The sequence below is a fragment of the Hippichthys cyanospilos genome, chromosome 19 (assembly GCF_059441005.1).
Source record: "Hippichthys cyanospilos isolate Australia breed blue-spotted pipefish chromosome 19, RoL_Hcya_1.0, whole genome shotgun sequence".
Taxonomy (NCBI): Eukaryota; Metazoa; Chordata; class Actinopteri; order Syngnathiformes; family Syngnathidae; genus Hippichthys; species Hippichthys cyanospilos.
The window spans coordinates 1,120,181-1,147,405 of NC_142387.1; the positions used below are offsets into that span (position 1 = coordinate 1,120,181).

Below are 27,225 nucleotides of genomic sequence, written 5' to 3' on the forward strand. Positions count from 1 at the left end.
TAAAGAATTTAGCCTTTTCAAACTGTTCTTACTTTCATTTCATCTTTTCATTCCACAGTTGAACTTTTTTCAGTTTTTTAACTTTGTATTATTCGTAGTTCTTCATAGATTCACGTTCAAAAATACTTCATTCCCTAGTGTGGTCTTACACTGCCCCCCAGTGGCCCAATGGTAGAGTTGTCATCTTCAACATGTCCGTGTCCCGGTTCGGGCAAATCGCGTTTCACGTTTACAGTTCAACTTTCAGCTACAATTCAAGTTTTTGTACCGTAAAAATTGTCTAATGTTAAGTGAATGGTGTTGTTAAGAAGTTTCTGATTATACTTAACGATTTCGTGTTTGAATCGTTCTGTTATTACTATTTACGTCTGGACATGTTTCTCCTGTGGTCATGTGATCTTCCTAGCAACCGCCTAGCAACTAATCACAAGTTGTGTTTCATTCCTCCACTACCAATCAGGACTCTGTTTACACTATCATAGGTTGTTTTGCTCTTTCACCGGTAGTCGGCAGGTATCGTTGTAACGGACAGTCATTTTTTCTGCTTTCAATCATTCTGTGGATTATCTCATTCCTTTCATTATTATTCCGTGCGTCCATGAGAATGTAAGTACAGTTTGAATATGTTGTCCGTTCGTGGTTTTGGATACATGTTTACGTTTGCACTGCTTCACTTTGTCCATTAATGTCTTAAGTTGTTATTGCACCTAAGTTTGGTATAATTGCTAAAGGCAAATATACCGTACTTTTCATACTTCACTTTTAGTATTCACGTTAAAGTTTCATCCACAAAATGTGCGTATTTTTTCGCATGTTTGCCGTGTGTGCCAATGTGATCCTTACGCCGTAAGGGAGTGACGTCACCGCCCACTCAAATCTATTCGGCTCCATTAACCCTTTCCTACCTAACGCACATTTTGGAACGATTGGGTTGAATTCATTCTTCCTATCATTGTACGGTATGTTTGCCTGTGTTGTTTATGTTATTCTAAGCTAATATAGAGTCATGTGAGCATATGATGTAACATATTGTACAATGTTAGTTATGTTAGTTATCATGTTTAGTGAATGTTCTCTGCTCTCCTTTGCAGAGACCACACACCCACAATCAAACATAGAACACACACAGAACACACAAACACAGAAACACACACACACGAACCCAGATAAATAAATAGAACATTATATACAAATAAAGAGTGGCATGAGAGTGTGCATCGTCTTTATGTTCTGGCCGGACAACCTGATAAGATTGAGGATCCTCTGAATCAGTCAAGTACAGTCCTTTCAAGGAGGTCACAAGTTTGGACGCTACTCCGACACCTCCATTACAGGTGTGATTCAAAAACATGCAGGATACAAGCCCTCGAGGACTGGAGTTTGACACCTATAGTTTAGTTACACAAAGTAATCCATTTCCCATGTTGCCATGGGGCGGCCATCTTAGACCACTGAAGACTCCAACTCCAATCTGCCCTCATGGGCGGCCATCTTGGACATTTTATTAGACGTCTCATTACCTCTCACTAGTGCTTCCACCTAGTACAGCATCTGGCTTGGTTAACTCAGCTTGATTCATACGTTTTAGTTTTTTTCAGTTTTTCAACTCTGTATTATTCACATTTCTTCACTGTTTCACATCAATCCACAATCCACCTCATTCAATCCACCTCATTCAAATGATAAGCTCATTAACAGGAGTTTAAAACTCCAGTCCTCGAGGGCTGATATCCTGCATGTTTTTGAATCACATCATTCACTTAACATTAGGCCTAATGTCACAGATTCACATTATTCCAGTTCAACTTTTCTCAGTTTGTTAACTATGTAGGATTCATAATTTTTCACAGATTCAAATCATTCTACAGTTCAACTTTTTTTCAGTTTTTCTTTCATCTTCAAATTCCACGGTTCAACTTTTTTTCAGTTTTTCAACTTTGTATTCATATTTCTTCACAGATTCACACCATTCAATCGTTCCACATCATTCCACTTTTCAACTCCCAAACCTTCAACAGTTTCACCTTCACACGCAATTTCTTCAGAAATTGCACTTTTTCTAGTTATTATTATTTTTTTTATTCCGACCGTTTTTTAGGTACGTTTCAACTCATTCCCAGTTCATCCAATTCATGCCGTTCAAACTTCATATCATTCTACATATTCATGTTTAGTGCGGGTCTATTTTTCAAGTTTCAACTTTTCATCGTTTTCCTACAATTTAAGTTTTTGTACCGTAAAAATGGCCTAATGTTAAGTGAATGGGCTGGTCTTCGTGCTTTATTTTTAAACTTTAACGTTTTCGATATTTCCTATGTCTCGGTGGCGCATGGGATTTGTGTACGGCATTCGCACTTCATGTTCGTGGGTTCAATTCCAGGCTGCGTCATTTTTTAGTTGTGTGAGTCTTTTTTAGTTAGTGCGGGTCTATTTTTCAAGTTTCAACTTTTAATCGTTTTCCTACAATTTAAGTTTTTGTACCGTAAAAACGGCCTAATGTTAAGTGATTGGAGCGTTCTTCCTACTTCCTTTTAAAGCGTTCACGGTTTCGTCATTTCCCGTGGCTCAGACGTTCTGTTGACGTATATCTACTACATGTTCGTGCGTTCGATCCCCGCTGTGTCTTTTCACACATTCAGTGTTTTTTTCAGTTAATTCAGTATTTTTTTTTTGGTTTCAATTCCTTCCCAGTTCATCCAATTCATGCCGTTCGAACTTCATATCATTCCACATATTCACGTGAAGTGCTTTTTTATTTTTCAAGGTTCAACTATTCATCGTTTTCCTACAATTTACGTTTTTTATACTATTCATATTTAAAGAATTTAGCCTTTTCAAACTGTTCTTACTTTCATTTCATCTTTTCATTCCACAGTTGAACTTTTTTCAGTTTTTTAACTTTGTATTATTCGTAGTTCTTCATAGATTCACGTTCAAAAATACTTCATTCCCTAGTGTGGTCTTACACTGCCCCCCAGTGGCCCAGTGGTAGAGTTGTCATCTTCAACATGTCCGTGTCCCGGTTCGGGCAAATCGCGTTTCACGTTTACAGTTCAACTTTCAGCTACAATTCAAGTTTTTGTACCGTAAACATTGTCTAATGTTAAGTGAATGGTGTTGTTAAGAAGTTTCTGATTATACTTAACGATTTCGTGTTTGAATCGTTCTGTTATTACTATTTACGTCTGGACATGTTTCTCCTGTGGTCATGTGATCTTCCTAGCAACCGCCTAGCAACTAATCACAAGTTGCGTTTCATTCCTCCACTACCAATCAGGACTCTGTTTACACTATCATAGGTTGTTTTGCAGGTATGCGGTCAGTCGGCAGGTATCGTTGTAACGGACAGTCATTTTTTCTGCTTTCAATCATTCTGTGGATTATCTCATTCCTTTCATTATTATTCCGTGCGTCCATGAGAATGTAAGTACAGTTTGAATATGTTGTCCGTTCGTGGTTTTGGATACATGTTTACGTTTGCACGGCTTCACTTTGTCCATTAATGTCTAAGTTGTTATTGCACCTAAGTTTGGTATAATTGCTAAAGGCAAATATACCGTACTTTTCATACTTCACTTTTAGTATTCACGTTAAAGTTTCATCCACAAAAAGTGCGTGTTTGTCGCATGTTTGCCGTGTGTGCCAATATGATCCTTCCGCCGTAAGGGAGTGACGTCACCGCCCACTCAAATCTATTCGGCTCCATTAACCCTTTCCTACCTAACGCACATTTTGGAACGATTGGGTTGAATTCATTCTTCCTATCATTGTACGGTATGTTTGCCTGTGTTGTTTATGTTATTCTAAGCTAATATAGAGTCATGTGAGCATATGATGTAACATATTGTACAATGTTAGTTATGTTAGTTATCAATGTTTAGTGAATGTTCTCTGCTCTCCTTTGCAGAGACCACACACCCACAATCAAACATAGAACACACACAGAACACACAAACACAGAAACACACACACACCAACCCAGATAAATAAATAGAACATTATATACAAATAAAGAGTGGCATGAGAGTGTGCATCGTCTTTATGTTCTGGCCGGACAACCAGATAAGATTGAGGATCCTCTGAATCAGTCAAGTACAGTCCTTTCAAGGAGGTCACAAGTTTGGACGCTACTCCGACACCTCCATTACAGGTGTGATTCAAAAACATGCAGGATACAAGCCCTCGAAGACTGGAGTTTGACACCTATAGTTTAGTTACACAAAGTAATCCATTTCCCATGTTGCCATCGGGCGGCCATCTTAGACCACTGAAGACACCAACTCCAATCTGCCCTCATGGGCGGCCATCTTGGACATTTTATTAGACGTCTCATTACCTTTCACTACTGCTTCCACCTAGTACAGCATCTGGCTTGGTTAACTCAGCTTGATTCATACGTTTTAGTTTTTTTCAGTTTTTCAACTCTGTATTATTCACATTTCTTCACTGTTTCACATCAATCCACAATCCACCTCATTCAATCCACCTCATTCAAATGATAAGCTCATTCATTAACAGGAGTTTAAAACTCCAGTCCTCGAGGGCTGATATCCTGCATGTTTTTGAATCACATCATTCACTTAACATTAGGCCTAATGTCACAGATTCACACTATTCCAGTTCAACTTTTCTCAGTTTTTCAACTTTGTAGGATTCATAATTTTTCACAGATTCACATCATTCTCCAGTTCAACTTTTTCAGTTTTTCATTCATCTTCAAATTCCACAGTTCAACTTTTTTACAGTTTTTCAACTTTGTATTCATATTTCTTCACAGATTCATACCATTCAATCGTTCCACATCATTCCACTTTTCAACTCCCAAACCTTCAACGGTTTCACCTTCACACGCAATTTCTTCAGAAATTGCACTTTTTCTAGTTATTGTGTGAAGGTGAAACCTTCACACTTATGTTTTTCTCCACCTTTATTATTATTATTATTTTTTTTATTCCGACCGTTTTTTAGGTACGTTTCAACTCATTCCCAGTTCATCCAATTCATGCCGTTCAAACTTCATATCATTCTACATATTCATGTTTAGTGCGGGTCTATTTTTCAAGTTTCAACTTTTCATCGTTCTCCTACAATTTAAGTTTTTGTACCGTAAAAATGGCCTAATGTTAAGTGAATGGGCTGGTCTTCGTGCTTTATTTTTAAACTTTAACGTTTTCGATATCTCCTGTGGCGCATGGGATTTGTGTACCGCATTCGCACTTCATGTTGTGGGTTCAATCCCAGGCTGCGTCATTTTTTAGTTGTGTGAGTCTTTTTTAGTTAGTGCGGGTCTATTTTTCAAGTTTCAACTTTTCATCGTTTTCCTACAATTTAAGTTTTTGTACCGTAAAAACGGCCTAATGTTAAGTGATTGGAGCGTTCTTCCTACTTCATTTTAAAGCGTTCACGGTTTCGTCATTTCCCGTGGCTCAGACGTTCTGTTGACGTATATCTTCTACATGTTCGTGCGTTCGATCCCCGCTGTGTCTTTTCACACATTCAGTGTTTTTTTTCAGTTAATTCAGTATTTTTTTTTTGGTTTCAACTCCTTCCCAGTTCATCCAATTCATGCCGTTCGAACTTCATATCATTCCACATATTCACGTGAAGTGCTTTTTTATATTTCAAGGTTCAACTATTCATCGTTTTCCTACAATTTACGTTTTTTATACTATTCATATTTAAAGAATTTAGCCTTTTCAAACTGTTCTTACTTTCATTTCATCTTACTTTTCATTCGACAGTTGAACTTTTCTCAGTTTTTTTAACTTTGTATTATTCGTAATACTTCACAGATTCACCTTCAAACATACTTCATTCCCTTTATATAAAGCTTTTTTACAGTGTGGTCTGACACCGCCCCCCAGTGGCCCAGTGGTAGAGTTGTCATCTTCAACGTGTCCGTGTCCCGGTTCGGGCAAATCGCGTTTCACGTTTACAGTTGTTTTTTCTCTTCTGCTTTTAATTCGGATCATCCACACTTTTTTAAGATTAAAACATTCGGATTTTTTTCAGTTTTCAACTTTGTGTTATTCATATTTTTTCACACATTCACATCATTCCACAGTTCAACTTTGTTCAATTTTTCAACTTTGTATTATTCATATTTCTTCACATTACCATTATACCACAGTTCAACTTTCAGCTAAAATTCAAGTTTTTCTACCGTAAAAAATGGCCTAATGTTAAGTGAATGCTGTGATTCAAAAACATGCAGGATACAAGCCCTCGAGGACTGGAGTTTGAAACCTACAGTTTAGTTACACAAAGTACACCATTTCCCATGATGCCGTCGGGCGGCCATCTTAGACCACTGAAGACTCCAACTCCCATCTGCCCTCATGGGCGGCCATCTTGGATATTTTCTTAGACGTCTCATTACCTGTCACTTCTGCTTCCACCTAGTACAGCATCTGGCTTGGTGAACTCAGCTTGATTCATACATTCAGTTTTTTTCAGTTTTTCAGTTTTCAACTTTGTTTTATTCATATTTCAAGCACTAAAAAAACTGAAAAGTTTGCTTAGGCATCATTTTTTAACTCCTGATAATGAGCTAATCATTTGAATGAGGTGGATTTGAATGAGGTGGATTGTGGATTGCTTGAAACAGTGAAGCATTGTGAATAATACAAAGTTGAAAAACTTTGTATTTTCTCTTCTGCTTTTACTTCGGATCATCCACACTTTTTTACGATTCAAACATTCGTTTTTTTTTTCAGTTTCTCAGTTTTTCAACTTTGTCGGATTCATAATTTTTCACAGATTCACTTCATTCTCCAGTTCAACTTTTTCAGTTTTTCATTCATATCTTCAAATTCCACAGTTCAACTTTTATTCAGTTTTTCAACTTTGTATTCATATTTCTTCACAGATTCACACCATTCAATCGTTCCACGTAATTCCACTTTTCACCTCCCAAACCTTCAACGGTTTCACCTTCACACGCAATTTCTTCAGAAATTGCACATTTTCTAGTTATTATTATTTTTTTTATTCCGACCGTTTTTTAGGTACGTTTCAACTCCTTCCCTGTTCATCCAATTCATGCCGTTCAATCTTCATATCATTCCACATATTCATGTTTAGTGCGGGTCTATTTTTCAAGTTTCAACTTTTCATCGTTTTCCTACAATTTAAGTTTTTGTACCGTAAAAATGGCCTAATGTTAAGTGAATGGGGTGGTCTTCGTACTTTATTTTTAAACTTTAACGGTTTCCGCCTTTCCTATGTCCCAGTAGCTCATGGGATTTGTGTACTGCATTCGCACTTCATGTTCGTGGGTTCAATCCCAGGCTGCGTCTTTTCGCACATTCAGTGTTTTTTTTTTTCATTTAGTTCCGTATTTTCTTTTGCTTTCAACTCCTTCCCAGTTAATCCAATTCATGCCGTTCATGCCGTGCTTTTGTATTTTTCAAGGTTCAACTATTCATCGTTTTCCTACAATTCACGTTTTTTTAATACTATTCATATTTAAAGAATTTAGCCTTTTCAAACTGTTCTTACTTTCATTTCATCTTACTTTTCATTCCACAGTTGAACTTTTTTCAGTTTTTAAACTTTGTATTATTCGAAGTTCTTCACAGATTCACGTTCAAACATGCTTCATTCTCTTAATTTAAAGCTTTCACAGTGTGGTCTGACACCGCCCCCCAGTGGCCCAGTGGTAGAGTTGTCATCTTCACAATGGCCGTGTCCCGGTTCGGGCAAATCGCGTTTCACGTTTACAGTTGTTTTTTCTCTTCTGCTTTTACTTCAGATCATCCACACTTATTTAAGATTAAAACATTCGGGTTTTTTTTCAGTTTTCAACTTTGTGTTATTCATATTTTTTCACACATTCACATCATTCCACAGTTCAACTTTGTTCAATTTTTCAACTTTGTATTATTCATATTTCTTCACATTAACATTATACCACAGTTCAACTTTCAGCTACAATTCAAGTTTTTCTACCGTAAAAAATGGCCTAATGTTAAGTGAATGCTGTGATTCAAAAACATGCAGGATACAAGCCCTCGAGGACTGGAGTTTGAAACCTATAGTTTAGTTACACAAAGTACTCCATTTCCCATGATGTCGTTGGGCGGCCATCTTAGACCACTGAAGACTCCAACTCCCATCTGCCCTCATGGGCGGCCATCTTGGATATTTTCTTAGACGTCTCATTACCTGTCACTTCTGCTTCCACCTAGTACAGCATCTGGCTTGGTGAACTCAGCTTGATTCATACATTCAGTTTTTTTCAGTTTTTCAACTTTGTATTATTCATATTTCAAGCAGTAAAAAAACTGAAAAAGTTTGCTTAGGGATCATTTTTAAACTCCTGATAATGAGCTAATCATTTGAATGAGGTGGATTTGAATGAGGTGGATTGTGGATTGATGTGAAACAGTGAAGAATTGTGGATTGATGTGAAACAGTGAAGAATTGTGAATAATACAAAGTTGAAAAACTTTGTATTTTCTCTTCTGCTTTTACTTCGGATTATCCACACTTTTTATGTTTCAAACATTCGTTTTTTTTTCAGTTTCTCTGTATTTCAACTTTGTAGGATTCATAATTTTTCACAGATTCACATCATTCTACAGTTCAACTTTTTTCAGTTTTTCATTCATGTTCAAATTCCACAGTTCAACTTTTTTTCAGTTTTTCAACTTTGTATTCATATTTCTTCACAGATTCACACCATTCAATCGTTCAACATCATTCCATTTTTCAACTCCCAAACCTTCAACGGTTTCACCTTCACACGCAATTTCTTCAGAAATTGCACATTTTCTAGTTATTATTTTTTTTATTCCGACCGTTTTTTAGGTACGTTTCAACTCATTCCCAGTTCATCCAATTCATGCCGTTCAAACTTCATATCATTCTACATATTCATGTTTAGTGCGGGTCTATTTTTCAAGTTTCAACTTTTCATCGTTTTCCTACAATTTAAGTTTTTGTACCGTAAAAATGGCCTAATGTTAAGTGAATGGGCTGGTCTTCGTGCTTTATTTTTAAACTTTAACGTTTTCGATATTTCCTATGTCTCCGTGGCTCATGGGATTTGTGTACGGCATTCGCACTTCATGTTCGTGGGTTCAATCCCAGGCTGCGTCATTTTTTAGCTGTGTGAGTCTTTTTTAGTTAGTGCGGGTCTATTTTTCAAGTTTCAACTTTTCATCGTTTTCCTACAATTTAAGTTTTTGTACCGTAAAAACGGCCTAATGTTAAGTGATTGGAGCGTTCTTCCTACTTCCTTTTAAAGCGTTCACGGTTTCGTCATTTCCCGTGGCTCAGACGTTCTGTTGACGTATATCTACTACATGTTCGTGCGTTCGATCCCCGCTGTGTCTTTTCACACATTCAGTGTTTTTTTTCAGTTAATTCAGTATTTTTTTTTTGGTTTCAATTCCTTCCCAGTTCATCCAATTCATGCCGTTCGAACTTCATATCATTCCACATATTCACGTGAAGTGCTTTTTTATTTTTCAAGGTTCAACTATTCATCGTTTTCCTACAATTTACGTTTTTTATACTATTCATATTTAAAGAATTTAGCCTTTTCAAACTGTTCTTGCTTTCATTTCATCTTTTCATTCCACAGTTGAACTTTTTTCAGTTTTTTAACTTTGTATTATTCGTAGTTCTTCATAGATTCACGTTCAAAAATACTTCATTCCCTATATTTCAAGCTTTCCCAGTGTGGTCTTACACTGCCCCCCAGTGGCCCAGTGGTAGAGTTGTCATCTTCAACATGTCCGTGTCCCGGTTCGGGCAAATCGCGTTTCACGTTTACAGTTCAACTTTCAGCTACAATTCAAGTTTTTGTACCGTAAAAATTGTCTAATGTTAAGTGAATGGTGTTGTTAAGAAGTTTCTGATTATACTTAATGATTTCGTGTTTGAATCGTTCTGTTATTACTATTTACGTCTGGACATGTTTCTCCTGTGGTCATGTGATCTTCCTAGCAACCGCTTAGCAACTAATCACAAGTTATGTTTCATTCCTCTACTACCAATCAGGACTCTGTTTACACTATCATAGGTTGTTTTGCTCTTTCACGGGTCAGTCGGCAGGTATCGTTGTAACGGACAGTCATTTTTTCTGCTTTCAATCATTCTGTGGATTATCTAATTCCTTTCATTATTATTCCGTGCGTCCATGAGAATGTAAGTACAGTCTGAATATGTTGTCCGTTCGTGGTTTTGGATACATGTTTACGTTTGCACTGCTTCACTTTGTCCATTAATGTCTAAGTTGTTATTGCACCTAAGTTTGGTATAATTGCTAAAGGCAAATATACCGTACTTTTCATACTTCACTTTTAGTATTCACGTTAAAGTTTCATCCACAAAATGTGCGTGTTTGTCGGCAAGTCACTCCCTTACGGTGGAAGGATCACATTGGCACACACGGCATGTTTGCCGTGTGTGCCAATGTGATCCTTCCACCGTAAGGGAGTGACGTCACCGCCCACTCAAATCTATTCGGCTCCATTAACCCTTTCCTACCTAACGCACATTTTGGAACGATTGGGTTGAATTCATTCTTCCTATCATTGTACGGTATGTTTGCCTGTGTTGTTTATGTTATTCTAAGCTAATATAGAGTCATGTGAGCATATGATGTAACATATTGTACAAGTTTAGTTATGTTAGTTATCAATGTTTAGTGAATGTTCTCTGCTCTCCTTTGCAGAGACCACACACCCACAATCAAACATAGAACACACACAGAACACACAAACACAGAAACACACACACACCAACCCAGATAAATAAATAGAACATTATATACAAATAAAGAGTGGCATGAGAGTGTACATCGTCTTTATGTTCTGGCCGGACAACCTGATAAGATTGAGGATCCTCTGAATCAGTCAAGTACAGTCCTTTCAAGGAGGTCACAAGTTTGGACGCTACTCCGACACCTCCATTACAGGTGTGATTCAAAAACACGCAGGATACAAGCCCTCGAGGACTGGAGTTTGAAACCTACAGTTTAGTTACACAAAGTACACCATTTCCCATGATGCCGTCGGGCGGCCATCTTAGACCACTGAAGACTCCAACTCCCATCTGCCCTCATGGGCGGCCATCTTGGATATTTTCTTAGACGTCTCATTACCTGTCACTTCTGCTTCCACCTAGTACAGCATCTGGCTTGGTGAACTCAGCTTGATTCATACATTCAGTTTTTTTCAGTTTTTCAGTTTTCAACTTTGTATTATTCATATTTCAAGCACTAAAAAAACTGAAAAGTTTGCTTAGGGATCATTTTTTAACTGCTGATAATGAGCTAATCATTTGAATGAGGTAGATTTGAATGAGGTGGATTGTGGATTGCTTGAAACAGTGAAGCATTGTGAATAATACAAAGTTGAAAAACTTTGTATTTTCTCTTCTGCTTTTACTTCGGATCATCCACACTTTTTTACGATTCAAACATTCGTTTTTTTTTCAGTTTCTCAGTTTTTCAACTTTGTCGGATTCATAATTTTTCACAGATTCACTTCATTCTCCAGTTCAACTTTTTCAGTTTTTCATTCATCTTCAAATTCCACAGTTCAACTTTTATTCAGTTTTTCAACTTTGTATTCATATTTCTTCACAGATTCACACCATTCAATCGTTCCACGTAATTCCACTTTTCACCTCCCAAACCTTCAACGGTTTCACCTTCACACGCAATTTCTTCAGAAATTGCACTATTTCTAGTTATTATTTTTATTTTTTTTATTCCGACCGTTTTTTAGGTACGTTTCAACTCATTCCCAGTTCATCCAATTCATGCCGTTCAAACTTCATATCATTCTACATATTCATGTTTAGTGCGGGTCTATTTTTCAAGTTTCAACTTTTCATCGTTTTCCTACAATTTAAGTTTTTGTACCGTAAAAATGGCCTAATGTTAAGTGAATGGGCTGGTCTTCGTGCTTTATTTTTAAACCTTAACGTTTTCGTTATTTCCTATGTCTCGGTGGCTCATGGGATTTGTGTACGGCATTCGCACTTCATGTTCGTGGGTTCAATCCCAGGCTGCGTCATTTTTTAGTTGTGTGAGTCTTTTTTAGTTAGTGCGGGTCTATTTTTCAAGTTTCAACTTTTCATCGTTTTCCTACAATTTAAGTTTTTGTACCGTAAAAACGGCCTAATGTTACGTGATTGGAGCGTACTTCCTACTTCCTTTTAAAGCGTTCACGGTTTCGTCATTTCCCGTGGCTCAGACGTTCTGTTGACGTATATCTACTACATGTTCGTGCGTTCGATCCCCGCTGTGCCTTTTCACACATTCAGTGTTGTTTTTTCAGTTAATTCAGTATTTTTTTTTGGTTTCAATTCCTTCCCAGTTCATCCAATTCATGCCGTTCGAACTTCATATCATTCCACATATTCACGTGAAGTGCTTTTTTTATTTTTCAAGGTTCAACTATTCATCGTTTTCCTACAATTTACGTTTTTTATACTATTCATATTTAAAGAATTTAGCCTTTTCAAACTGTTCTTACTTTCATTTCATCTTTTCATTCCACAGTTGAACTTTTTTCAGTTTTTAAACTTTGTATTATTCGTAGTTCTTCATAGATTCACGTTCAAAAATACTTCATTCCCTATATTTCAAGCTTTCACAATGTGGTCTTACACTGCCCCCCAGTGGCCCAGTGGTAGAGTTGTCATCTTCAACATGTCCGTGTCCCGGTTCGGGCAAATCGCGTTTCACGTTTACAGTTCAACTTTCAGCTACAATTCAAGTTTTTGTACCGTAAAAATTGTCTAATGTTAAGTGAATGGTGTTGTTAAGAAGTTTCTGATTATACTTAACGATTTCGTGTTTGAATCGTTCTGTTATTACTATTTACGTCTGGACATGTTTCTCCTGTGGTCATGTGATCTTCCTAGCAACCGCCTAGCAACTAATCACAAGTTGTGTTTCATTCCTCCACTACCAATCAGGACTCTGTTTACACTATCATAGGTTGTTTTGCTCTTTCACCGGTAGTCGGCAGGTATCGTTGTAACGGACAGTCATTTTTTCTGCTTTCAATCATTCTGTGGATTATCTCATTCCTTTCATTATTATTCCGTGCGTCCATGAGAATGTAAGTACAGTTTGAATATGTTGTCCGTTCGTGGTTTTGGATACATGTTTACGTTTGCACTGCTTCACTTTGTCCATTAATGTCTTAAGTTGTTATTGCACCTAAGTTTGGTATAATTGCTAAAGGCAAATATACCGTACTTTTCATACTTCACTTTTAGTATTCACGTTAAAGTTTCATCCACAAAATGTGCGTATTTTTTCGCATGTTTGCCGTGTGTGCCAATGTGATCCTTACGCCGTAAGGGAGTGACGTCACCGCCCACTCAAATCTATTCGGCTCCATTAACCCTTTCCTACCTAACGCACATTTTGGAACGATTGGGTTGAATTCATTCTTCCTATCATTGTACGGTATGTTTGCCTGTGTTGTTTATGTTATTCTAAGCTAATATAGAGTCATATGAGCATATGATGTAACATATTGTACAATGTTAGTTATGTTAGTTATCAATGTTTAGTGAATGTTCTCTGCTCTCCTTTGCAGAGACCACACACCCACAATCAAACATAGAACACACACAGAACACACAAACACAGAAACACACACACACCAACCCAGATAAATAAATAGAACATTATATACAAATAAAGAGTGGCATGAGAGTGTGCATCGTCTTTATGTTCTGCCGGACAACCTGATAAGATTGAGGATCCTCTGAATCAGTCAAGTACAGTCCTTTCAAGGAGGTCACAAGTTTGGACGCTACTCCGACACCTCCATTACAGGTGTGATTCAAAAACATGCAGGATACAAGCCCTCGAGGACTGGAGTTTGACACCTATAGTTTAGTTACACAAAGTAATCCATTTCCCATGTTGCCATCGGGCGGCCATCTTAGACCACTGAAGACTCCAACTCCAATCTGCCCTCATGGGCGGCCATCTTGGACATTTTATTAGACGTCTCATTACCTCTCACTAGTGCTTCCACCTAGTACAGCATCTGGCTTGGTTAACTCAGCTTGATTCATACGTTTTAGTTTTTTTCAGTTTTTCAACTCTGTATTATTCACATTTCTTCACTGTTTCACATCAATCCACAATCCACCTCATTCAATCCACCTCATTCAAATGATAAGCTCATTAACAGGAGTTTAAAACTCCAGTCCTCGAGGGCTGATATCCTGCATGTTTTTGAATCACATCATTCACTTAACATTAGGCCTAATGTCACAGATTCACATTATTCCAGTTCAACTTTTCTCAGTTTGTTAACTATGTAGGATTCATAATTTTTCACAGACTCAAATCATTCTACAGTTCAACTTTTTTTCAGTTTTTCATTCATCTTCAAATTCCACAGTTCAACTTTTTTTCAGTTTTTCAACTTGTACTCATATTTCTTCACAGATTCACACCATTCAATCGTTCCACATCATTCCACTTTTCAACTCCCAAACCTTCAACGGTTTCACCTTCACACGCAATTTCTTCAGAAATTGCACATTTTCTAGTTATTATTATTTTTTTTATTCCGACCGTTTTTTAGGTACGTTTCAACTCATTCCCAGTTCATTCAATTCATGCCGTTCAAACTTCATATCATTCTACATATTCATGTTTAGTGCGGGTCTATTTTTCAAGTTTCAACTTTTCATCGTTTTCCTACAATTTAAGTTTTTGTACCGTAAAAATGGCCTAATGTTAAGTGAATGGGCTGGTCTTCGTGCTTTATTTTTAAACCTTAACGTTTTCGATATTTCCAATGTCTCGGTGGCTCATGGGGTTTGTGTACGGCATTCGCACTTCATGTTCGTGGGTTCAATCCCAGGCTGCGTCATTTTTTAGTTGTGTGAGTCTTTTTTAGTTAGTGCGGGTCTATTTTTCAAGTTTCAACTTTTCATCGTTTTCCTACAATTTAAGTTTTTGTACCGTAAAAACGGCCTAATGTTACGTGATTGGAGCGTACTTCCTACTTCCTTTTAAAGCGTTCACGGTTTTGTCATTTCCCGTGTCACTGTGGCTCAGACGTTCCGTTGACGTCTTATCACTTCAAGTTCGTGCGTTCGATCCCCGCTATGTCTTTTCACACATTCAGTGTTTTTTTTCAGTTAATTCCGTGTTTTCTTTTGGTTTCAACTCCTTCCCAGTTCATCCAATACATGCCGTTCAAACTTCATATTCCACATATTCATGTGAAGTGCTTTTGTATTTTTCAAGGTTCAACTATTCATCGTTTTCCTACAATTCACGTTTTTTTATACTATTCATATTTAAAGTATTTAGCTTTTTTAAACTGTTCTTACTTCATTTCATCTTACTTTTCATTCGACAGTTGAACTTTTCTCAGTTTTTTTAACTTTGTATTATTCGTAATTCTTCACAGATTCACGTTCAAACATACGTCATTCTCTTTATATAAAGCTTTCACAGTGTGGTCTGACACCGCCCCCCCGTGGCCCAGTGGTAAAGTTGTCATCTTCAACATGTCCGTGTCCGGGTTCGGGCAAATCGCGTTTCACGTTTACAGTTGTTTTTTCTCTTCTGCTTTTACTTCGGATCATCCACACTTTTTTTTATAATTCAAACATTCGTTTATTTTTTCAGTTTTCAACTTTGTGTTATTCATATTTTTTCACACATTCACATCATTCCACAGTTCAACTTTTTTCAATTTTTCAACTTTGTATTCTTCATATTTCTTCACATTAACATTATACCACAGTTCAACTTTCAGCTACAATTCAAGTTATTCTACCGTAAAAAATGGCCTAATGTTAAGTGAATGGTGTGATTCAAAAACATGCAGGATACAAGCCCTCGAGGACTGGAGTTTGACACCTATAGTCTAGTTACATAAAGTACACCATTTCCCATGATGCCATCGGGCGGCCATCTTAGACCACTGAAGACTCCAACTCCCATCTGCCCTCATAGGCGGCCATCTTGGATATTTTCTTAGACGTCTCATTACCTCTCACTTCTGCTTCCACCTAGTACAGCTTCTGGTTTGGGGTTTTTCAGTTTTTCAACTTTGTATTATTCATATTTCAAGCAGTAAAAAAACTGAAAAAGTTTGATTAGGGATCATTTTTAAACTCCTGATAATGAGCTAATCGAATTGAATGAGGTGGATTGTGGATTGATGTGAAACAGTGAAGAATTGTGAATAATACAAAGTTGAAAAACTTTGTATTTTCTCTTCTGCTTTTACTTCGGATCATCCACACTTTTTTATGATTCAAACATTCGTTTTTTTTTCAGTTTCTCAGTTTTTCAACTACGTAGGATTCATAATTTTTCACAGATTCACATCATTCTACAGTTTAACTTTTTTCAGTTTTTCATTCATCTTCAAATTCCACAGTTCAACTTTTTTTTAGTTTTTCAATTTTTTATTCATATTTCTTCACAGATTCACATCATTCAATCGTTCCACATCATTCCACTTTTCACCTCCCAAACCTTCAACGGTTTCACCTTCACACGCAATTTCTTCAGAAATTGCACATTTTCTAGTTATTATTATTATTCCGCCCTGTTTTTCGGCACGTTTCAACTCATTCCCAGTTTATTTAATTTACCCTGTTCCTCTTTCATGTTATTCCACTTATTCGGGAATGAGGGCTTTCCATTTTTCACATTCCAAATATTCACAGTTTTCCCAGAATTCCCGGTTTTCCACCCCAAAAAGTTCCATTGACTTACATTGGGTCATATTTCGTTTCATTATTACAGCTTTCCTTTTTAATATTTTCAATATTTAACTCATACATCTCGTCTTAGGGATCCTTCCCGTCATTCCAGTAATTAATACATTTCAATATTTTCCCATAATTCCATATTTTTCCATCTTTAAATATCCATATTTCATTTCCAATGGGAGATTGAACATTTCACATTTTGAGCTTTCCTTTTTCATATTCATAACATTTAACTCATTCATTCTGCCTTATGGCTCATTCCCATCATTCCTAGAGTTCATAATTATTCATATTTTCCCATAATTTAATATTTTTCACCTATTACAATCCATAATTTATTCCCAATGGCCCATTTAACATTTCTTATTTGAAGCTTGCCAATACCACATTCAAATCATTCAGCTAATGCATTTCACATTGTCATCATTACACATTATAACACATTCCAGTATTTCATGAATATATTAAAAATATTACCCATAATTCCTCATTCCCATTTTATTCAACAAAACTTTGTAACGTTCTATCTCGGCCATTCCTGCTCCGATTCCCACCGTTCCAACTTTGATTCCATTCATCTCTGCCAATTCATTAGTGTATTCATTTACCTCTTACCAGAATTCTAAATTTACCCACAATTCCACACACTGTACCTTTAATGAACCAATTCATTTTCAATGAGGTCATTCATTGTGTTGCCGTTTGGGCTTCGTGGACTACTGTTGAGGAAGACAAAGTACTCCATTTCCCATGGGGTTGTCAGGTGGCCATCTTGGATACTTGCCAGCATACACTGAGACTCCATTTCTCATCAGCCCTGAGGGGCGGCCATCTTGGCTATCTGATCAGACATCTCATGAGCGCTCAGCCCAACTTCCACCCAGGATGGCGGCCATCTTGGTTAACTCAGAACAATAAAAGCGACTCTCTCCAAATGTTGAACATCCAAACTATTAAATATAACCTCCCAAAATTCAGAATTTGAACTTTAAGTGTACTTTTTTGTGATATTTTATAAAGTTAAAAATAAGTTGTTTTTTTCACTTTAATGACGACAGGTGTTTGTCCGATTCTGGTCGATGTAGCATTTAACTGTTCATCTTGACCCTGCCTATGACCTCAGAGTGTCATTTACCCACAATGCATTTGTTTTGCATAAGTAATAGCCCCCTAAAACTCGCGAAAAATCATATTTTTTTATGTTTCCTCTTGTGATATCTCCATTTGCGTCCGACCTATACTTATCGTTCCAACTTTAGGTGTTTCCCATTATGGGTTAGATTTCCAAGAACACCCTCGCACCAAACATTTCAAGTTTTTCCCATTTTTTTACCCATAATTCCTCAGTTAACTGTTCTTGCCAAAACATTGTAACCTTCTGTCTTTGCCATTCTTCATCCGATTCTCACCGTTCCAACTTTATATGATTCCATTCATCCCCGCCAATTCATTGGTGTATTCATTTACCTCTTACCAGAATTCAAAGATTTCCCACAGTTCCACACACTGTACCTTTAATGAACCAATTCATTTTCAATTAGGTCATTCATTGTGTGGGCGTTTGGTCTTCGTGGACTACTGTTTAGGTAGACAAAGTACTCCATTTCCCATGGGGTCATCAAGCGGCCATCTTGGACACTTGCCCACATACACTGAGACTCCTTTTCCCATCAACCCTCAGGGGCGGCCATCTTGGATATCTGATCAGACATCTCATGAGCGCTCAGCTCAACTTCCACCCAGGATGGCGGCCATCTTGGTGACTGATCTGCTCTTACCGCAGTCCTGTCAGCTATCTGAGGACAACTAACAGTCCTGACCGACTCTCCATTTAAAGGGTTAAGACGTCCCGTTAGTCCAGCACAGCTCTAACGCTGTATCGCCAGGCGACGGAGATCTGCGTAAGCCGGTGTCGAGGAGGATACGTTCTGGTGCTCACAGCCTTTAAGTTTTTAAGCGTCTACCCATCTTACTTTAATCCGCCGACTCGTCGAGTAACCGTTGAGACGAGAAGGTAGAAAAAAACACGCAAATTATATATTTGGCTGCTCCTCACTCTAAAAGATCATTTGCACTTGTTAAGACCAGAATAGGGTTTAGCAGTCTTATACGACCACTCGGGTACGTTTGTTTTAACTTCAACCAACTCTGAGTAACTAAACTTTAATCTAGAATGGCACTGCCGATGCAAGGGCAATATCATTACTTCACTTACAAAAGACTAGGAGGATCTCTAATTTTGGTTTATAAGAATGACTGAGATAGAATAAAGAATGAAATTTTGAAGTATTTATTTAGCGAAAGCAAAGCAAATAATAATTCACAGTATCAAAAAGTACATGGCTGGGCCTACCATGCCCTCTTAATACATAATACACAAAAACACATTCAATACATTTTGTCTTTCAGCTAATAAATGATTAAGATAAAACTTCGTCCAAGGCTATGAAAAACCATGCACAAAAACAAGTATAATGAAATAAAGAATTTAAAACATAATGAAAGGAGTGGAAAGTTTCTAAAAAGTCTAATACCAATTTTGGAAGAGAATCAAAGTGATCAGTTTCAATTCTCCTACATTGCGAATTAATGACATTATTAGTTGGGCTATCGGATGGATTTAGAATTTAGAATGACTTCCTTACCGGTTTGCTGCTTGAAATCCTCCGAAGGCTAACAACGTCGCAAGAATTTAAAAAGTGTCCAATTCTGAGAGTGACAGAGTCCTACTCCGACTTGGTGGTTTACACCCGAAGCCTGGAGAGGGTCCTCACGCTTTTGGCAGGCAAAGGCAAAAAAGGAAGCTACGAGTTTTGGGTGTTGGCCTTTTTATAGGACCCCAATCCCATGACTCGATGTACGCGTAATGGAACATACTTTGAACGATCTTAGCCTTAAATGGAGGACTTTGAACGATCTTAGCCTTAAATGGAGGAAGTGAAAGTGTCACTGTGACACTTTGAGCACTTTTAATCGAACGATCGGACATGACTAATATCAACTCAAGGCCAGGCAGCAGCCTTTCCACCAAAAATAAGCATACATGGGCATTTGTTCCTCTTTTGGTATGCTGACCTGGCAGCTCAGTGTCTGTGCTGGCCGTTTAGTAACTTTCCACTTGAACACACGAACATTCCAATATGATTCAGCTATATCTTGATCAAAGATACAGTTTAAAATGGTAATAACAAATTGCATATTTCAAATCAGGCTAAAAAAGGCAATAACATATCATATGTGCACATTTACAGAATAAACATGAACATAGGTCTTAACATTTGTGATCAATTGACACTTTTTCCAATGTCAGTTACAGAGTAATATTGAGCATGACTTATTGCTAAAAGCTTGCTTTGATCTTATGGCCTCACAATGTGTCTTCATTGTGAGTTGACTTCATGGACTTCTTTAATGTTGGTTGTCTTCAGAGATGATTTGGTGTCTGCTGTTTATGATATATTTATTTATAATATATTTATATTTATATTATATTCATTTATTTGTTTTATTCCAGTCGAGGTCAATTCTGACTGGTATCTTAAGCCAATAATTTACATGGTAATTTTACATCAATTTGGCTCAATGTTACATCAACATGGCGCATTATTCCATCACATCGCTGCACTACCTGCGTTCACCACTATGTGTCGCCATTGCCCTCATCACATTACCTGACATTGGTTAACTCAGAACAATAAAAGCGACTCTCTCCAAATGTTGAACATCCAAACTATTAAATATAACCTCCCAAAATTCAGAATTTAAACTTGTAAGTGTACTTTTTTCTACCTTTTTGAAATATTGTTATATTTTACAAAATTCAAAATATGTTGGTTTTTTTTGCTTTAATGACTACAGGTGTTTGTCCGATTCAGGCCGATTCAGCGTTTAACCTTTCATCTTGACCCTGCCTATGACCTCAGGGTGTCATTTACCCACAATGCATCTGTTTTGCAAAAGTAATAGCCCCCTATAACTTGCGAAAATTCTGATTTTTTATGTTTCCTCTTGTGATATCTCAATTTGCGTCCGACCTGTACTCATCGTTGCAACTTTAGGTGTTTCCCATTATGGGTTAGATTTCCAAGAACACCCTCGCACCAAACATTTCAAGTTTTTCCCATTTTTTTACCCATAATTCCTCAGTTAACTGTTCTTGCCAAAACATTGTAACCTTCTGTCTTCGTCATTCTTCATCCGATTCCCACTGTTCCAACTTTAATCGATTCCATTCATCCCCACCATTTCTTTGGTGTATTCATTTACCTCTTACCAGAATTCTAAATTTTCCCACAATTCCACATACTGTACCTTTAATGAACCAATTCATTTTCAATGAGGTCATTCATTGTGTGGGCGTTTGGCCTGCATGGACTACTGTTTAGGTAGACAAAGTACTCCATTTCCCATGGGGTCGTCAGGTGGCCATCTTGGACACTTGACTACATATACTGAGACTCCATTTCCCATCAACCCTCAGGGGCGGCCATCTTGGATATCTGATCAGACATCTCATGAGGGTTCAGCTCAACTTCCACCCAGGATGGTGGCCATCTTGGTTAACTCAGAACAATAAAAACAACACTCTCCTAATGTTGAACATCCAAACTTTTAAATATAATCCCCCAAAATTCAGAATTTGAACTTTAAGTGTACTTTTTTCTTCCTTTTTGAAATTTTGTGATATTTTACAAAATTCAAAAAAGTGTTGTTTTTTTCACTTAATGACTTGTAACTTAATGATTGTAACCTTTTGTCTTCGCCATTCTTCGCCATTCTTCATCCGAACCCCACCGTTCCAACTTTAATCAATTCCATTCATCCCCGCCAATGCATTGGTGTATTCATTTACCTCTTACCAGGAATCTCAATTTTCCCACAATTCCACTTACTGTACCTTTAATGAACCAATTCATTTTCAATGAGATCTTTCATTGTGTGTGTGTTTGGCCTTCGTGGACTACTGTTTAGGGAGACACAGTACTCCATTTCCCATCAACCCTCAGGGGTTGGCCATCTTGGATATCTGATCACACATCTCATTCAGTTTTTCCCTTCTATCTTTTCCATCCTTCATCCGATTCCTACCGTTCCAACTTTAATCGATTCCCCCAAGTCCCGCCATTCCATGGTGGTATCCATTTTCTTCTTCTCAGAATTCAAATTTTACCCACAATTCCACTTTTTCAGTTCTTCACTTATATCTTTGCCACTCTTCATCGGATTTTGACCGTTCCTACTTTAATCATTTTACCCAATGCCCGCCCATCCATTTTTACCCACAATTCAAAAATTACCCACAATTCCACTTTTTCAGTTTTTCCCTTATATCTTTGCCATTCTTCATCCGATTCCTACTCTTCTGACTTTAATTGATTTCCCCAAGTCCTGCCATTCCATGGTGGTATCCATTTTCTAATTCCCAGAATTCAAAAATTACCCACAATTCCATTTTTCAGTTTTTCCCTTGTATATTTGCCATTCCTGCTGATTACCACAGTTCCAACTTTAATCGATTCCCACAATGTCCGTCCATCCATTTTTACCCACAATTCAAAAATTAACCACAATTCCACTTTTTCAGTTTTTCCCTTATATCTTTGCCATTTTTTATCCAATTCCGACCATTCCAACTTTAATCAATTCCACCAATGCCCGCCAATGCATTTTAACCCACAGTTCAAAATTTACCCATAATTCCACTTTTTCAGTTCTTCACTTATATCTTTGCCATTCTTCATCTGATTTTGACCGTCCCTACTTTAAACAATTCCCCCAATACCCGCTCATCCATTTTTACCCACAATTCAAACATTTCCCACAATTCCACTCTTTTAGTTTTTCCCTTATATCTTTGCCATTTTTAATCCGATTCCTACTGTTCCAACTTTAATCGATTCCCAATATTGCCGCCATTCCATTCGTGTATCCATTTTCCTCTTCCCAGAATTCAAGATTTTCCCACAATTCCTCATTTTTCAGTGTTTTCTTGTATCTTCTACAGAGTTTGGCCGATTCAAACATTTCCAAATCTGTATCATTCGCATGATGTCACAGATTCAAGCAGTCAAACTTTCAACATCACTCTAGCGTTCAGCACTGTTACCTTCAAAGGTTACACCTTCACACGCAATTTCTTCAGGAATTGCACATTTTCTAGTTATTCTTATTCTGCCGTTTTTTGACGAGTTTCAACTCATTCCCAGTTTATCCGATTCACACCATTCCAATTTCATATAATTCCAATTATGCGCCCGAAGGGCGTTTCCATTTTTGTAATTCCAACTATTCATAATTTTCCCACAATTCCCTGTTTTGTACCCCAAAAATGGCCCAATGTTAAGTCTATGGGGTTTCGGCCCATTGACTTACATTGGATGATATTACATTTCATATTTACAGCTTTCTCATTTCATATTTTCAATATTTAACTCATTCATCTCATTTTAGGGAACCTTCCCATCATTCCAGTAATTAATACATTCCAATATTTTCCCATAATTCCATATTTTTCATCCTTCAATAATTCATAATTCATTTCCAATGGGAGGGCTTCCCATCATTCCAGTAATTAATACATTCCAATATTTTCCCATAATTCCATATTTTTCATCCTTCAATAATTCATAATTCATTTCCAATGGGAGGGCTTCCCATTCATTCCCAATGGGAGATTAAACATTTCACATTTTGAGCTTTCCTATTTCATATTCATAACATTTAACTCATTCATTCTGCCTTATGGCTCATTCCCATCATTCCTAGAGTTCATAATTATTCATATTTTCCCATAATTCCATATTTTTCACCTATAACAATTCATAATTCATTCCCAATGGCCGATTTAACATTTATTTGAAGCTTCCCAAAAGAAATTTAGGGAAGAGGGTTCCAACGGTCTGGTGAACGTCGTCATTGCTTCTCTCGTCTCTGCCTCCTCTGCCTGTGTGTTGACAACAACAACGCAGGGTGTGCTTTGTGAGGTTTACGGCGCGTGCCTGTGGAGTCCATAGCACACACGTACACATTATCAGGCAGAGAGAGGAGCAGACCTTCATCAGACCGTTGGAAATGTCTTAACTAGATTTCTTTTATAATAAAATGGTATTTCACGAGTACAGATTAGACGTTCGGGCCACTGTAATATGACCGTAGCTGTGCGGGACTTCCAAGGAAAAGGAGAACAGTTATGTTGTAAATTCCTCGTTGCTGCTGAGTTGATGTGCATGAGAGTGCATTGCATGCGTGCGTGTGTAAGCAGGGGGAGGTCCTTTTTGTGCTCTGGTTCGAGCAGGCATGTCACGGGACGTACGATGTTGGGGGGGGGGGGGCTTGTTTACATTGTATTGGCGGGCAACAATTGCAAACATTAATAGAAATACGGTTCTGTTTATGGTTTTGGAGTTGCCACGTTCAGTTGTGAAGTTGTAAGGAAAATAAAAGCCATGTTGTTGAGCCATATGAGTCTAACGCTCTTTGATCTGAGCTGCTTTGTGGATGAGGTGCTCCAGCAGTCTCTCTCGCTCCTTCAAGTTCACTACTGTACTGTTTAATAATTTAAGATTTAAGGAAATATGTGGACTGAAGTAATATTTGTCTTAAATAATATGTATAGCATGTTAAATAAAATCCAAGCAAATCCACACACTGAAGTCATCATCTTAAATAGTTTTGAATTAGGTGAACATACGACTTTCGGTCCTGAAAACAAACTTGACCCAGATGACAATTTCTATGCAACTTCAACTTTGGCTGTGATCATCACATTGAAGAACAGTTAAACGAAAATATATAGACAACACCTTCTCCATTATACGCTTTAAAAATAAAAGTCTCTACAAAAATTCTACAAAAACAAAGAATATTTGAGCAAATTAAATGAGTTCCAAATATAGCAATATCTAAAACTTGGCTTGGCTTGATGATGCAAAAAACAAGCAACATCAAACTAGATGTATACGAAGTTTTCACAGAAGATGAACAGAAGGAACAAGAGAGAGGAGGTGTTGTGCTTTAAGTGGACAAAAACTTTTAAAGACTAACAGGACTCAAAGTCTGACAAATTCAATTCCAAACACAAAGTGTAACTATTGAAATACATACTAGTACGAAATCAGGTAATGTAATTGTAAGTTGTGTATATATATATATATATATATATATATATATATATATATATATATATATATATATATATATATATATATATATAGAGAGAGAGAGAGAGAGAGAGAGAGAGAGAGAGAGAGAGAAAGAGAGAGAGAGAACATGTGGATCTTGCCGTGATAATTTTAATGAAAACCTAGGTAAAGTGTTTTGTAAGTCTAATGATAATACTAGAATCTGTGACAATCTAGATGTGGATCTACTAAATCCAAATGGTCATCAAAAAAACAATGAATTTTATCAACAACATGTATAGTAACAATTTTTTTCCATTAATTCTACAGCGTAGCAGAATAACAATAGACACAGCCACACTAATAGATAACATAACAATAATATAATATAATATTGACTATGAAATGCGAAGTGGACTACTTATAAATGATATAAGTGATCACCTGCCCATCTTTGCAGTCATTCAAAATTATTTTGACGGAAAATTAAAACAAAACATGTATAAATTAGAAATAAGGCATAGAACGTGCCATTACCGCCTTACAGATTGAACTGGGAAAACAAAATTGGTCGGAGATATACACAAATGTAGACCCAATCTTGCCTACCACGAATTTTGGTCAATTTTATCTTCAGTATATGATAAACACTGAGCAATAAAAACAGTAAACAGCCAACATTCTAGCTTAAATAAGACATTCATAACACAGGGTATTAAGAACGCATGTAAAACGGAAAAAAATGTTATACATACAATTTTTAAATTTGAGAACAAAAGATGCTTAACTTAATGATAAGAGATACAAAAATAAATTAGTTAATATTATAAGAACAAGCAAGACACAATATTACCAGGCACTATTGGAACAAAACAGAAGTAATATACAAGAAACATGAAAAATACTCAATCATATTATGAACAATGACTAAAAAAAAATGAACTATCCTGATTATATGAAAGATAACATTTTCATTGAAAAAATAAGTGATATAACTAACGAATTTAATTAATATTTTTAGCAAAAAATTTGCACAAAAAAATCCCAGAGCCAAATAAATAATATGAAGCTGATAAAGTCTTTACGACTAACACTTCAATGATACATTGAAATGCTTTAGATGATCCTGAAATTATAAACATTGTGAAGACACTAACCAATAAAAAAATCCACTTTTTCCACATGGATATGAAATTATTAAAAAGTAAAGTGGATTCCTGAGTTACAGCGTCCCTGGCTTACATTTTTTTCATGTTGCGTTGTAGAATACTGAGTTTTTTTCGGTCCTTCTTTATGGTATTTTCCCCGATTTGCGACAAAAACAACTCTCATGACCCTAGGAGGTTGGCTATATTTGTGTTGTTTTGTCTCCATCTGCAGGCGTTTTTAGGTAATTGCACTTAGTTTCTGTTGCCGTCAATGCCTCCATGCAACGCGTCACTACAATGCTGGTCTGCTATTGGTTGGCGTCCTCCTCACGGAGATGGTGGTCTGCTATTGGTTGGGCCTCACTCGTTTCAAAATGGTGGAATGGTAACGCTTTGTTCTATCGTGAGTGGTCACAAAACCGTATTTATAGTGCATGTTACTGCTTGATTCAAACTTGAATGGGTTAGCCATGGGTCCCAAGATTGCTAGTGATGTTAAAGAGAGAAGTAAGAAGATGATTTATATGGAAACGAAGCTGGAGAAATACGAAGCAAGCCTAGCCTAGGTTAACCTACTAGGGAATATGGGCAGAACAAGCGCCACTTAAAGGTAAATAAATCGTGATGTTTTCTGATTGTATACATGTATATTATATATAAGTATCACTTACTATACTTATTTGGTACGAATTTTTAATCTGTATGTACAATTTTGATTTTTTTACTAAACGCATTAGCTATTTAACATAGGTTTGGATTGCCTGCCATACGGTGAATTTGCCTTACGAGCCCAACCGCAGAACGGATTAATCACGTAACACGGGGGCCCACTGTATTATAAATTACATAGTGAAACCTTTTACATTTATTTGCAACTTATCCTTCAAAACTGGTATGTTTCCATCAAAAATGAAAAAAAAAAAAAAAAAGTTATACTAAAGGAACATAAGAGTTTGAGCTTAAAGTAGTTCATTAGATGTTGCTACATCCTGTGTATGAGAGTGTGAAACTGTAAAGTGCTGGGCGTGTGACTGGTGGAGCAAGACAGAATGTGTGTTGCAAGGGGGTGCAAGAGTGGAATGTTGCAGAACAAGCGGTGGTGGTCACAAGGAAGATGCAGAGACGAGATAACCCCGAGTCAGCTGAAATAACTGAGGAAAACTACAACCAGGAGGAGCAAGCAAGCGATTCTGCAGGGGAAGAAAGACCAATGAGAGCAAGCTAAA

General features: G+C 37.0%; 1 long non-coding RNA gene across 2 annotated transcripts in view; it reads left to right on the forward strand.

Annotated features, from left to right (window-relative positions):
- LOC148407583 (uncharacterized) overlaps positions 1-27,225 on the forward strand; it is a 52,527-nt gene that overhangs the window by 15,599 nt on the left and 9,703 nt on the right. Inside the window, exon 1 of one of the 2 annotated variants that reach the window (XR_015863723.1) lies at positions 12,987-13,085. The exons of the other annotated variant lie outside the window; for it this stretch is intronic. This is a non-coding gene — a long non-coding RNA (uncharacterized LOC148407583). Of the gene's footprint in view, positions 1-12,986; positions 13,086-27,225 lie in introns of those variants that run through there. 2 annotated transcript variants of the gene reach the window in all.